A 12,518-nucleotide genomic window follows, 5' to 3' on the forward strand; every position below is an offset into this window, starting at 1 on the left:
AGGGCAGTGAGGTTGTGGAATGCCCTTCCTAGTGATGTGGTAATGGCAGATTCTGTTAATGCCTTTAAGAGGGGCCTGGATGAGTTCTTGATCAATCAGAATATCCAAGGCTATTGTGATACTAATATCTACAGTTAGTACTAGTGGTTGTATTTATAGTTTATGTATGTGAGTGTATAGATTGGTAGGTGTGGGTTAGGTGTGCTGGGTTTACTTGGATGGGTTGAACTTGATGGTCTTTTTTCAACCCTATGTCACTATGTAACTATGTATAGTCACACTGATTTAGGTCAAATCCATGGCGCTGGCATCATAAAAGTTTTCACTAGGTCTTGCAACCCATAGCGACCAATCAGATGTTTGCTCTCAAGGGTGGCCAGCAAGGCTGCTTCACTTAATTGGTTGCTGTGGGTTGTTAGACCTGGAGCACTTTGCCATTTTCATTATCCCCCTTGTGTAGCTTTATATACCATTGTTATGAGTGTGCTCCTCATCTCCTTCCCAATAGATATTCCCATTGTAAAGTCGCTGATTCAGTGGTACAGTGATACTCAGGAATGGTGTGGAGATTGTATTCCTCCTTCTTATCCTCTCATCTGATTGATGTTATGATGAGACCCAATCTCCCATCAGGCTATAGAATCATTTAATGGGACAGAGTATCTGGCTTTACCAATTAACCATTCATTTACTCCACACTGCAGCACAAATGGCCTAATTGGCTCTACTTTGCACAAGCTATATCCTATACAGGGCAATCTAATCTGTAAATTTATACAGCATAGATATATATTGCCAACAGAGGCAGCTCCTCCCCACATCAAATACGTGTCATTGGTCCGTGGGCCACAGGGAATGACTTCTGTCCCTTCTGTAGTAATGTTGGATTTGTTTATTAGAGTTAGATATTCAAAATTCCAACATCTGAGAGTTTTGACCAGTAATCATGACTTCTCAAATCCTTTATCTACTTCTGATTATATTTGGGGCCATGAGTTAATGCTACTCTGGAAGCTGCACACCTGATCTGTTTGTACATTACATGATAAGAAGGTACAGGTTCAGCTGTTAAACACCGAGGGGCCCATTCTCAAATAAAAACTCTATAAATAAAATTTGATATACCATCCTGTTACTGGACTTGCACCTCTGTGTGTGTATTTGTTGGTTATGTTTGTATGTAATATACGTGTGTATGCACATGTAATGTGTGTGTAGTTGGGCCTATCTGGGTTGCTCTAGGCAGAACACAGTCACATTCCTGATTAGGGATGCACAGGGCAATGTGATTCCAGCCGGCCCGTACCTGAGTAAATCTGTTACTGACACAGTGCGGAGCTGCTGTAGATTTAGAAGCATAGAGCTGCATGTTTCCTTATTCTAGATACAGTCTGACCTCTACATTCCCCCTGGCGTTCCTCTTCTATAGGCACCAAGCTGGGCAGCCTTATCTTTCCATGGCACCTTATGGGCAGATCTGGCGTAGCCCTGACGTCTCTATGCACCATACATGAGCTTTATATAGTCCAAGGGGCCGCAGGGGATAATGCACACGTGCAGCTCCAGGGCTAGTCATTTGGATCCCTACCAGGCAGCAGATCTGCCAAGATGGTTCTGACACCAGGTAAGAGGGAGTGACCCGGCCCAGTAGATTTGTAACAGAAGGAAAGCAGCAGTGGCTGGCAAGTGGGCATTAGTGGCACCCCCTGGCAGCTTCGACTTTTGTTTTCCTTTAAATTAGGTTTAATAAACATATGGGGGCCACTGACTAGGGATTCTCTCAGCTTCTCCCAAAGGCACAGCAGTGTAATAATATCAGTTTAAAGAAGAGTTTATCCAAGTAATAACCCCCCCGCCGTGAATGGCCATAGAACATCAGCAGTAACATTAAAGGGGTAGTTGACCTTTAAGATAAATTATGTTATAGAAGGGCTATAAAGGACGGAAATGCAGTTCTCTGGGCTCAGAAATATTCTGGGCACACAATAAGCCCTACCCTCATACTCATGTCAGGGAAACAATATGGCAACTTCCTTCCATATGTATAAATACAAATATACAGAGAAAGAATATTCTGTGTGCCTATTAATCAGTATCCTAATACTGTACTGTATATGGGAAATAATATGGCACCTCCCATCCATGGGTATAAATACAAATATACAAAGAAGGAATGTGTATACTAATCTGTACCCTTATACTACAGGTAAGGGATCATTTATCCAGAAACCCATGAATTACAGGAAGCAAACAATTTTAGATTTAAAATATTTTTTCCCTCTGTAATAACTAAACAGGGCCTTATACTTAAAGGTAACTAAGCTGCATGAATACATATACTTATATGCTCACATATACTTCTATGTATTCATGCAGCTTAGTTACCTTCAAATGATCAAATTATTTTTGGCAGACTTAAGGTATGGTGATCAAATATTTCTTATCCAGAAAACCCCAGGTCCAAACAATTCTAGATAATAGATCTTACACCTGTATATCAATAAGGAAGTAATATGGAAGCTCCCAGCCGTATGTATAAGCATAAATACACAGAAGGGATTTTTTTGCAGTTATTCCCTGACACTGTACTATCTATGTAAAACAATATGGCAGCCATTCTGTACGTACAATAACTTATGTCAGTTTCCCAAAGTGTGAGGTGTTCTCCCAGGGAAATGTGGGATGCAGCATTGGGGGGAAGCCACATTTATCAATCAAAAGAAAGGGGCCGGAACTAGGGGTAGGCAGAAGAGGCACCTGCCTAGAGCGCAACGGTGGGGGGTGCCAGGCAGGTACCTCTTCTTTCACCTACCTCTAGTTCCGGGCCCATTCCCCTCACTACAGTAACCCCCTCCAGCGGCCCCGGCCACTGTCGGGGATCCAAACTGTTCTGCAGCAGCAGCACAGATCAGGTGCTCTGTTGGGAGAGACTTCTGGGATCTCTGTTGCGTTATATCCCGCAGGGGCATGGGGGGCGCTGTCAGAATCAGCAAGCAGGCAGGTACTAGGAAGCTCCCAAATGTCTTATGTGACTGCTGCTTGCTGGTTTAAATAGAGTAGTGTCCCCATGGGGTGGTGCAGCTGGGGTGACCCAGGGGTAAAGTTTGTTCTGACAGGGAGCCTCCACTCATGGGTGCTGCTGTATGACTGACCATAACACCAAAGGGATAAAACATATGGGGAAGTAGAAACTGCACAGTACATTCCCAATAGAAGGAAATGGGGAAACAGTTATTGGCATTTTTGGGTGGGGGGAGATATTAATTCCCTGAATCCCTCTTGGATAGAGTTAGTGGCTTGTTGTGCTGAAGTGTATTGTGCAGTTCTAGTGAAAGATCTCTTCTGATTGGAGGATTCACTGATTCAGTGTAACTCAGAATGTTACTAGTACCAGGACTGAATCAGAAACTGCCCTGTGACAGATCTGTGTCTTGGCTGGTTATTGCAAGGTATGTGGGTGCCGCCATGCTGCCTGTGTACCCATGTATATACAGAGGTTGAATTCCCCTTTAATAAATTGTTTCATCCATGTTTTATTTATAATAAGTAAGTAGCCATTTCCACTCATTATGCACCACCCTGTGAGTAACTCATTCAGCACCATGGCTCACACATTCCATTTATTAATAGCCCCCAGGACTCTCTATAGAATGTACTTAGTGAGCGCTGGGGCCCAAAACTGCTCGGCATATTCTAGATGGGGCCTTACTCGTGCTGTTTAAAGGGGAAGTATGACCCCCTGTAAGTCTATACCCCTTTAATACAGGACAGGACCTTGCTGGCCTCTCCTGCTGCTGTCCTTCTCCATCATAGATTTGCATTATTTAGTCCCATTAAGGGTGCAAGTGGAGGCAGATATACATAACATTATATTTATTATCATTGCTTCTCATTTACCCAATCCTCACACCCCCTGGTGCCAGTGACACCTTGTGGTAAAATTTGTAGCACCCCTTATTGCTATAAAACACTTGGCATACCCTCCCCCAGGCACTTTCCTACCCTGCTGTGTCCACATAACTGTATTTCCGCCCCTGAACCCTAATGGGCATTTCAGGACCCTCAGTCCTCTCTGGGGGAGAACATTGCTGGGAAAAGAAGGGTCAAAGTGCCACACTGGGCATGCTCAGTAAGGGGCTCCCCCACCTGTAGGCCCACCTCCATCCGTTATCTCCTTATGAGGCTTATGGGATGTTAATATCATTTCATTAAGGATAACTGGGGGGAAGGAGAGTTACTGTAGAATAGTGCAGTACCCTAATTTGAGTTATTAGGGATCTCCCCTAGTTAATTTAGGAAATTCACAGATATATTCAGGTAATTTTATTGAATGATGTATTTATTGCACAAGGACTTTACCTATTTAATAAACACTTGGTACAGTCCAGCAGCCCATAAAAGGCCCATGGGAAGGATCAAATGAATTGTAGTTCTTTTATTTACTTAGCATCACAGTAATTTCTAGTGTTTATTGCACAATTATTATGATTATTGGATCAGTTGGATTGGATCAATTAAAGGGGGGATTTGGGTTTATCTTGCTGACAGTTTCTGTGGGAAGTTAAAATAGCGCTCCCCCTTGAGGCGCAGTGAGAGTGGGAATGAGAGGAACTGAGGGGAGGGGTCTGTGCTGATAATCGTCTTTTCTTATATTTTATCTTTCAGTGTTTGCCAGTGAATATGGAATGTTTGCCAAAATAGTCATTTATCAATATGTATTTAATTTTACACCATTATGTTTAATTCTGTTATTATGTTCCAATCTGGTACCTAGGGAGAGGCTCCCCCCAATAAGGTGGGTGGTACAGCCCCACACACATGAAGGTGCCATTGAGAAGCCGGGAGAGGCCAACAGAAGGCAGGAGATTGTGGGGACACACTCAGTGTCTGCCCGGTTCCCCCCCCCCCACATACACTCAGGGGCCTTGAGTTTCCATGAGTTTGCCAAAATGTACTATATTTCTTATAAAAAAAATGTCTCTTTAATATGGGCCCGAAATAGTTACTGTTTACATGAAAAAAAGTGACTAGAATCTGAGATCCGTTTCGTCTAGGATTTACTATTTACTATATTAAGGCTTTTCCCTGTAAGGTATAAATGCACAGAGGATCATGGGATGTTAGAGTAGGAGCCAGGCCTTGAGGTGACAGTGAGCCAAGGTGTATGAAAGGGGACTGAAAAATAGGTATAGTTTGAGTTTAGCCTATTCTAGCCCAATAATGATTCCCTGTCAGCAATGAGAGAGTGGCGGCCAAATCATTTATTTCCCAGAATGCATTTCCTGGTATGTCTGTAGCTGCTGGGAGATCACGCTGTTTACAAACGCAGCCAAGCTGCTATTTCCTTTCCTTCATAATGTTCCCCCTGGCATATTATTGTGCCACTTCTGTGCCAGGCCCAGTGCCATCTTATTGAAGATCAGAGGGTAAGTTACCCTTTGAAAGTTGCAAGTGAATTTTGAGTATGTGCTTTTACATATCATTCACCGTTCTCCAACTGCCATTTGTGCCAGTTAATAGCAACCCCTGACAATATGAGGGAGAAGCCCTGTGCCTGAGCAGCCTGATGGACAGCTGTCTGTGTCAAGGTGGGGGGTCTGCACTTGTTTCCCAGTTTCTCTCTCTCTGTGACATCACAGACAGTGTGGGAAGTTTAGCTGGTTCCCAGTTTCTCTCTCTCTGTGACATCACAGACAGTGTGGGAAGTTTAGCTGGTTCCCGGTTTCCCCTCACTATGACATCACAGACAGAGTTGGTAAGACAGCTTGCAGGGCACAGTCATTTCATTGCTGGGATCAGGTGAGTGGGTCAGACACATGCACACAGGGGGCACATTAAGGGAAATGATACAGAATAGGAGGGAAATCACAGGGAAAACAGAGCAGGTATAAAAAGCTGTGGCTTTGATAGATAAAGGGGACATGTAGCATTTTGGAACCCCCCCCCCCCCATAATGATGAATAATATATGGAATTTTCCATTAACAACTGCACCTTTATTAGAGCTCCCCATGATCCCGTCGGACCCCGGCCTGTTACAGATGACAGTTGGTCATTTCCCAGACACACAGTAGGATGAGGGCAGCCAATCACAGCTCAGCTTTCATACACAGAGAGGGAAACAGCAGTTCCCTGTCAGATCCACTTGCTGCTGACTGACTCTCCTTCGTCACTACAAAGGGCTGAGAGGAACCAGTTGCCCTGCACAGCTGGGGAAGCAGTTCTACAAAGGTAAGATGGATTTAACTGAATATCCCCTATATGTGTCACTGCGCTACATTACTGTGTTACACAGGAACATGTTCCCCAACTGGTATTGATAAGTATATTATGTATGTATATATGTATTTATTTATTTATGGTTTACCCTGAAGAAAGTTCCTGTTTGGAACTGAAAAGTCGGTTAAATAAAAAACCATGCTATAATACATTTTGTAAAACTTTTATATTTTCTGTTAAATCTGCTTTGAAGCCCCGTGAGTGCTGGCCTTTACTGCATTTGTTTTGTATTTATTTATTAGAAGTGCCCTGCAGTGTGGGAATGGGATGCCGGGGCGCAAGGAAACTTCAGGAAAATTTAGCAGATGTGTCAGTCAGTAGTTTAAAATTTTCAACCAATCAACCCGTCGGGAACCCCCCTTTGGCTACAGCCAAAAATGTGATGGGTGTGTTTGAATGGCACCACCTACTGTCTCACCCACAAATATCCTCATAGGACTATATTAGTATTATGGTATCACACTACATACATGTAATGGGTGTAGTTGCGGTGCTGTTCCTGCTGCATTGTGCTTAGTACAGAGAAATAACCATGCAGCCATTATGATAGTATCTCTCTGTCCAGGCATTGGGTATTTTTTGCTTGCTGTTTCTGCAGGATTGTGCTTACTACAGAGAAATAACCATGCAGCTATTATGATAGTATCGCTCTGTCAAGGCATTGGGTATGGTTTGGGGCTGTTCCAGCAGGATTGGGTATGGTTTAGGGGCTGTTCCTGAAGAATTGGGTATGGTTTGCGACCTGCTCCTGTCAGATTGGGTATGGTTTGGGGGCTGTTTCTGCAGGATTGTGCTTAGTACACAGAAATAACCATTCAACCAATATGATGGTATTGCTCTGTCCAGGCATTGGGTATGGTTTGGGGGCTGTTTCTGAAGGATTGTGCATAGTACAGAGAAATAACCATGCAGCCATTATGATGGAATCACTCTGTCCAGGCATTGGGTATGGTTTGGGGGCTGTTTCTGCAGGATTGTAATTAGTACAGAGAAATAACCATGCAGCCAGTAAGATAGTATCGCTATGTCCAGGCATTGGGTAAGGTTTGGTGGCTGTTTCTGAAGGATTGTGCTTAGTACAGAGAAATAACCATGCACCCATTATCATGGCATCTCTCTGTCCGGGCATTGGGTATTTTTTGGGGGGCTGTTTCTGCAGGATTGTGCATAGTATAGAAATAACCATACAGCTATTATGATAGTATCGCTCTGTCCAGGCATTGGGTATGGTTTGGGGGCTGTTCCTGAAGGATTGGATATGGTTTGGGGGCTGTTCCTGAAGAACTGGGCATGGTTTGCGGGCTGCTCCTGCAGGATTGTGCTTAGTACACAGAAATAACCATTCAGCCATTATGATGGTATTGCTCTGTCCAGGCATTAGGTATGGTTTGGGGTTGTTTCTGCAGGATTGTTCTTAGTACAAAGAAATAACCATGCAGCCATTATGATGGTATTGCTCTGTCCTGGGATTGGGAATGGTTTGGGGGCTGTTTCTGCAGGATTGGGTATGTTTTGGGGTCTGTTCCTGCAGGATTGTACTTAGTACAGAGAAATAACCATGCAGCCATTATGATGGTATCTCTCTGTCCATGCATTGGGTACGGTTTGGGGACTGTTCCTGCAGGATTGGTTATGGGTTGGGGGTTGTTTCTGCAGGATTGTGCTTAGTACAGAGAAATAACCATGCAGCCATTATGATGGTATCGCTCTATGCAGGCATTGGGTATGGTTTGGGGGCTGTTTCTGCAGGATTGGGGATGTTTTGGGGCTGTTTCTGCAGGATTGTGCTTAGTACAGAGAAATAACCATGCAGCCATTATGATGGTATTGCTCTGTCCTGGGATTGGGAATGGTTTGGGGGCTGTTTCTGCAGGATTGGGTATGTTTTGGGGTCTGTTCCTGCAGGATTGTACTTAGTACAGAGAAATAACCATGCAGCCATTATGATGGTATCTCTCTGTCCATGCATTGGGTACGGTTTGGGGGCTGTTCCTGCAGGATTGGTTATGGTTTGGGGGTTGTTTCTGCAGGATTGTGCTTAGTACAGAGAAATAACCATGCAGCCATTATGATGGTATCGCTCTATGCAGGCATTGGGTATGGTTTGGGGGCTGTTTCTGCAGGATTGGGGATGTTTTGGGGCTGTTTCTGCAGGATTGTGCTTAGTACAGAGAAATAACCATGCAGCCATTATGATGGTATTGCTCTGTCCTGGGATTTGGAATGGTTTGGGGGCTGTTTCTGCAGGATTGTGCTTAGTACAGAGAAATAACCATGCAGCCATTATGATGGTATTGCTCTGTCCTGGAATTGGGAATGGTTTGGGGGCTCTTTCTGAAGGATTGGGTATGGTTTCGGCGCTGTTTCTGCAGGATTGTGCTTAGTACAGAGAAATAACCATGCAGCCATTATGATGGTATTGCTCTGTCCTGGGACCGGGAATGGTTTGGGGGCTGTTTCTGCAGTATTGGGTATGGTTTGGGGGCTGTTCCTGTAGGATTGGGTTTGGATGAGGGGCTGTTCCTGCAGGATTGTGCTTAGTACAGAGAAATAACCATGCAGCCATTATGATGGTATTGCTCTGTCTAGGGATTGGGAATGGTTTGGGGGCTGTTTCTGCAGGATTGTGCTTAGTACAGAGAAATAACCATGCAGCTATTATGATGATATCGCTCTGTCCAGGCATTGGGTATGGTTTGGAGGCTGTTCCTGCAGGATTGGGAATGGTTTGGGGGTTGTTTCTGCAGGATTGGGTACGGTTTGGGGGCTGTTCCTGCAGGATTGTACTTACTATAGAGAAATAACCATGCAGCCATTATGATGGTATCTCTCTGTCCAGGCATTGGGTACGGTTTGGGGGCTGTTTCTGCAGGATTGGATATGGTTTGGGGGCTGTTTCTGCAGGATTGGGTATGGTATGGGGCCTGTTTCTGCAGGATTGTGCTTAGTACAGAGAAATAACCATGCAGCGATTATGATGGTATTGCTCTGTCCTGGGATTGGGAATTGTTTGGGGGCTGTTTCTGCAGGATTGGGTATGGTTTGGGGTATGTTCCTACAGGATTGTACTTAGTACAGAGAAATAACCATGCAGCCATTATGATGGTATCGCTCTGTCCAGGCATTGAGTATGGTTTGGAGGATGTTCCTGCAGGATTGGGAATGGTTTGGGGGCTGTTTCTGCAGGATTGTGCTTACTACAGAGAAATAACCATGCAGCTATTATGATAGTATCGCTCTGTCAAGGCATTGGGTATGGTTTGGGGCTGTTCCAGCAGGATTGGGTATGGTTTAGGGGCTGTTCCTGAAGAATTGGGTATGGTTTGCGACCTGCTCCTGTCAGATTGGGTATGGTTTGGGGGCTGTTTCTGCAGGATTGTGCTTAGTACACAGAAATAACCATTCAACCAATATGATGGTATTGCTCTGTCCAGGCATTGGGTATGGTTTGGGGGCTGTTTCTGAAGGATTGTGCATAGTACAGAGAAATAACCATGCAGCCATTATGATGGAATCACTCTGTCCAGGCATTGGGTATGGTTTGGGGGCTGTTTCTGCAGGATTGTAATTAGTACAGAGAAATAACCATGCAGCCAGTAAGATAGTATCGCTATGTCCAGGCATTGGGTAAGGTTTGGTGGCTGTTTCTGAAGGATTGTGCTTAGTACAGAGAAATAACCATGCACCCATTATCATGGCATCTCTCTGTCCGGGCATTGGGTATTTTTTGGGGGGCTGTTTCTGCAGGATTGTGCATAGTATAGAAATAACCATACAGATATTATGATAGTATCGCTCTGTCCAGGCATTGGGTATGGTTTGGGGGCTGTTCCTGAAGGATTGGATATGGTTTGGGGGCTGTTCCTGAAGAATTGGGCATGGTTTGCGGGCTGCTCCTGCAGGATTGTGCTTAGTACACAGAAATAACCATTCAGCCATTATGATGGTATTGCTCTGTCCAGGCATTAGGTATGGTTTGGGGTTGTTTCTGCAGGATTGTTCTTAGTACAAAGAAATAACCATGCAGCCATTATGATGGTATTGCTCTGTCCTGGGATTGGGAATGGTTTGGGGGCTGTTTCTGCAGGATTGGGTATGTTTTGGGGTCTGTTCCTGCAGGATTGTACTTAGTACAGAGAAATAACCATGCAGCCATTATGATGGTATCTCTCTGTCCATGCATTGGGTACGGTTTGGGGGCTGTTCCTGCAGGATTGGTTATGGGTTGGGGGTTGTTTCTGCAGGATTGTGCTTAGTACAGAGAAATAACCATGCAGCCATTATGATGGTATCGCTCTATGCAGGCATTGGGTATGGTTTGGGGGCTGTTTCTGCAGGATTGGGGATGTTTTGGGGCTGTTTCTGCAGGATTGTGCTTAGTACAGAGAAATAACCATGCAGCCATTATGATGGTATTGCTCTGTCCTGGGATTGGGAATGGTTTGGGGGCTGTTTCTGCAGGATTGGGTATGTTTTGGGGTCTGTTCCTGCAGGATTGTACTTAGTACAGAGAAATAACCATGCAGCCATTATGATGGTATCTCTCTGTCCATGCATTGGGTACGGTTTGGGGGCTGTTCCTGCAGGATTGGTTATGGTTTGGGGGTTGTTTCTGCAGGATTGTGCTTAGTACAGAGAAATAACCATGCAGCCATTATGATGGTATCGCTCTATGCAGGCATTGGGTATGGTTTGGGGGCTGTTTCTGCAGGATTGGGGATGTTTTGGGGCTGTTTCTGCAGGATTGTGCTTAGTACAGAGAAATAACCATGCAGCCATTATGATGGTATTGCTCTGTCCTGGGATTTGGAATGGTTTGGGGGCTGTTTCTGCAGGATTGTGCTTAGTACAGAGAAATAACCATGCAGCCATTATGATGGTATTGCTCTGTCCTGGAATTGGGAATGGTTTGGGGGCTCTTTCTGAAGGATTGGGTATGGTTTCGGCGCTGTTTCTGCAGGATTGTGCTTAGTACAGAGAAATAACCATGCAGCCATTATGATGGTATTGCTCTGTCCTGGGACCGGGGAATGGTTTGGGGGCTGTTTCTGCAGTATTGGGTATGGTTTGGGGGCTGTTCCTGTAGGATTGGGTTTGGATGAGGGGCTGTTCCTGCAGGATTGTGCTTAGTACAGAGAAATAACCATGCAGCCATTATGATGGTATTGCTCTGTCTAGGGATTGGGAATGGTTTGGGGGCTGTTTCTGCAGGATTGTGCTTAGTACAGAGAAATAACCATGCAGCTATTATGATGATATCGCTCTGTCCAGGCATTGGGTATGGTTTGGAGGCTGTTCCTGCAGGATTGGGAATGGTTTGGGGGTTGTTTCTGCAGGATTGGGTATGGTTTGGGGGCTGTTCCTGCAGGATTGTACTTACTATAGAGAAATAACCATGCAGCCATTATGATGGTATCTCTCTGTCCAGGCATTGGGTACGGTTTGGGGGCTGTTCCTGCAGGATTGGATATGGTTTGGGGGCTGTTTCTGCAGGATTGGGTATGGTATGGGGCCTGTTTCTGCAGGATTGTGCTTAGTACAGAGAAATAACCATGCAGCGATTATGATGGTATTGCTCTGTCCTGGGATTGGGAATTGTTTGGGGGCTGTTTCTGCAGGATTGGGTATGGTTTGGGGTATGTTCCTACAGGATTGTACTTAGTACAGAGAAATAACCATGCAGCCATTATGATGGTATCGCTCTGTCCAGGCATTGAGTATGGTTTGGAGGATGTTCCTGCAGGATTGGGAATGGTTTGGGGGCTGTTTCTGCAGGATTGTACTAAATACAGAGAAATAACCATGCAGCCATTATAATGGTATCGCTCTGTCCAGGCATTAGTAATGGTTTAGGGGCTGTTCCTGTAGGATTGGGTATTGTTTGGGGGCTGTTTCTGAAGGATTGTGCTTAGTACAGAGAAATAACCATGCAGCCATTATGATGGTATCTCTCTGTCCAGGCATTGGGTATGGTTTGGGGACTGTTCATGCAGGATTGTAGTTAGTACAGAAAAATAACCATGCAGCCATTATGATGGTATCGCTCTGTGAAGGCATTGGGTATGGTTTGAGGGCTGTTTCTGAAGGATTGGGTATGGTCTGGGGGCTGTTTCTGCAGGATTGTGCTTAATACAGAGATATACCCATGCAGCCATTATGATGGTATTGCTCTGTCTAGGGATTGGTTTCGGGGCTGTTTCTGCAGGATTGTGCTTTGTACAGAGAAATAACCATACAGCT

At 44.8% G+C, this 12,518-nt stretch overlaps 1 long non-coding RNA gene across 2 annotated transcripts in view; it reads left to right on the forward strand.

Annotated features, from left to right (window-relative positions):
* The window catches only part of LOC101733257, a 99,604-nt gene that overhangs the window by 9,546 nt on the left and 77,540 nt on the right, over positions 1 to 12,518 (forward strand). The window contains exon 2 of one of the 2 annotated variants that reach the window (XR_001170710.3): positions 6,003 to 6,230. This is a non-coding gene — a long non-coding RNA (uncharacterized LOC101733257). Of the gene's footprint in view, positions 1 to 242; positions 6,231 to 12,518 lie in introns of those variants that run through there. The other variant, XR_208545.4, reaches the window with a different exon arrangement.

The sequence above is a fragment of the Xenopus tropicalis genome, chromosome 4 (assembly GCF_000004195.4).
Source record: "Xenopus tropicalis strain Nigerian chromosome 4, UCB_Xtro_10.0, whole genome shotgun sequence".
Taxonomy (NCBI): domain Eukaryota; kingdom Metazoa; phylum Chordata; class Amphibia; order Anura; family Pipidae; genus Xenopus; species Xenopus tropicalis.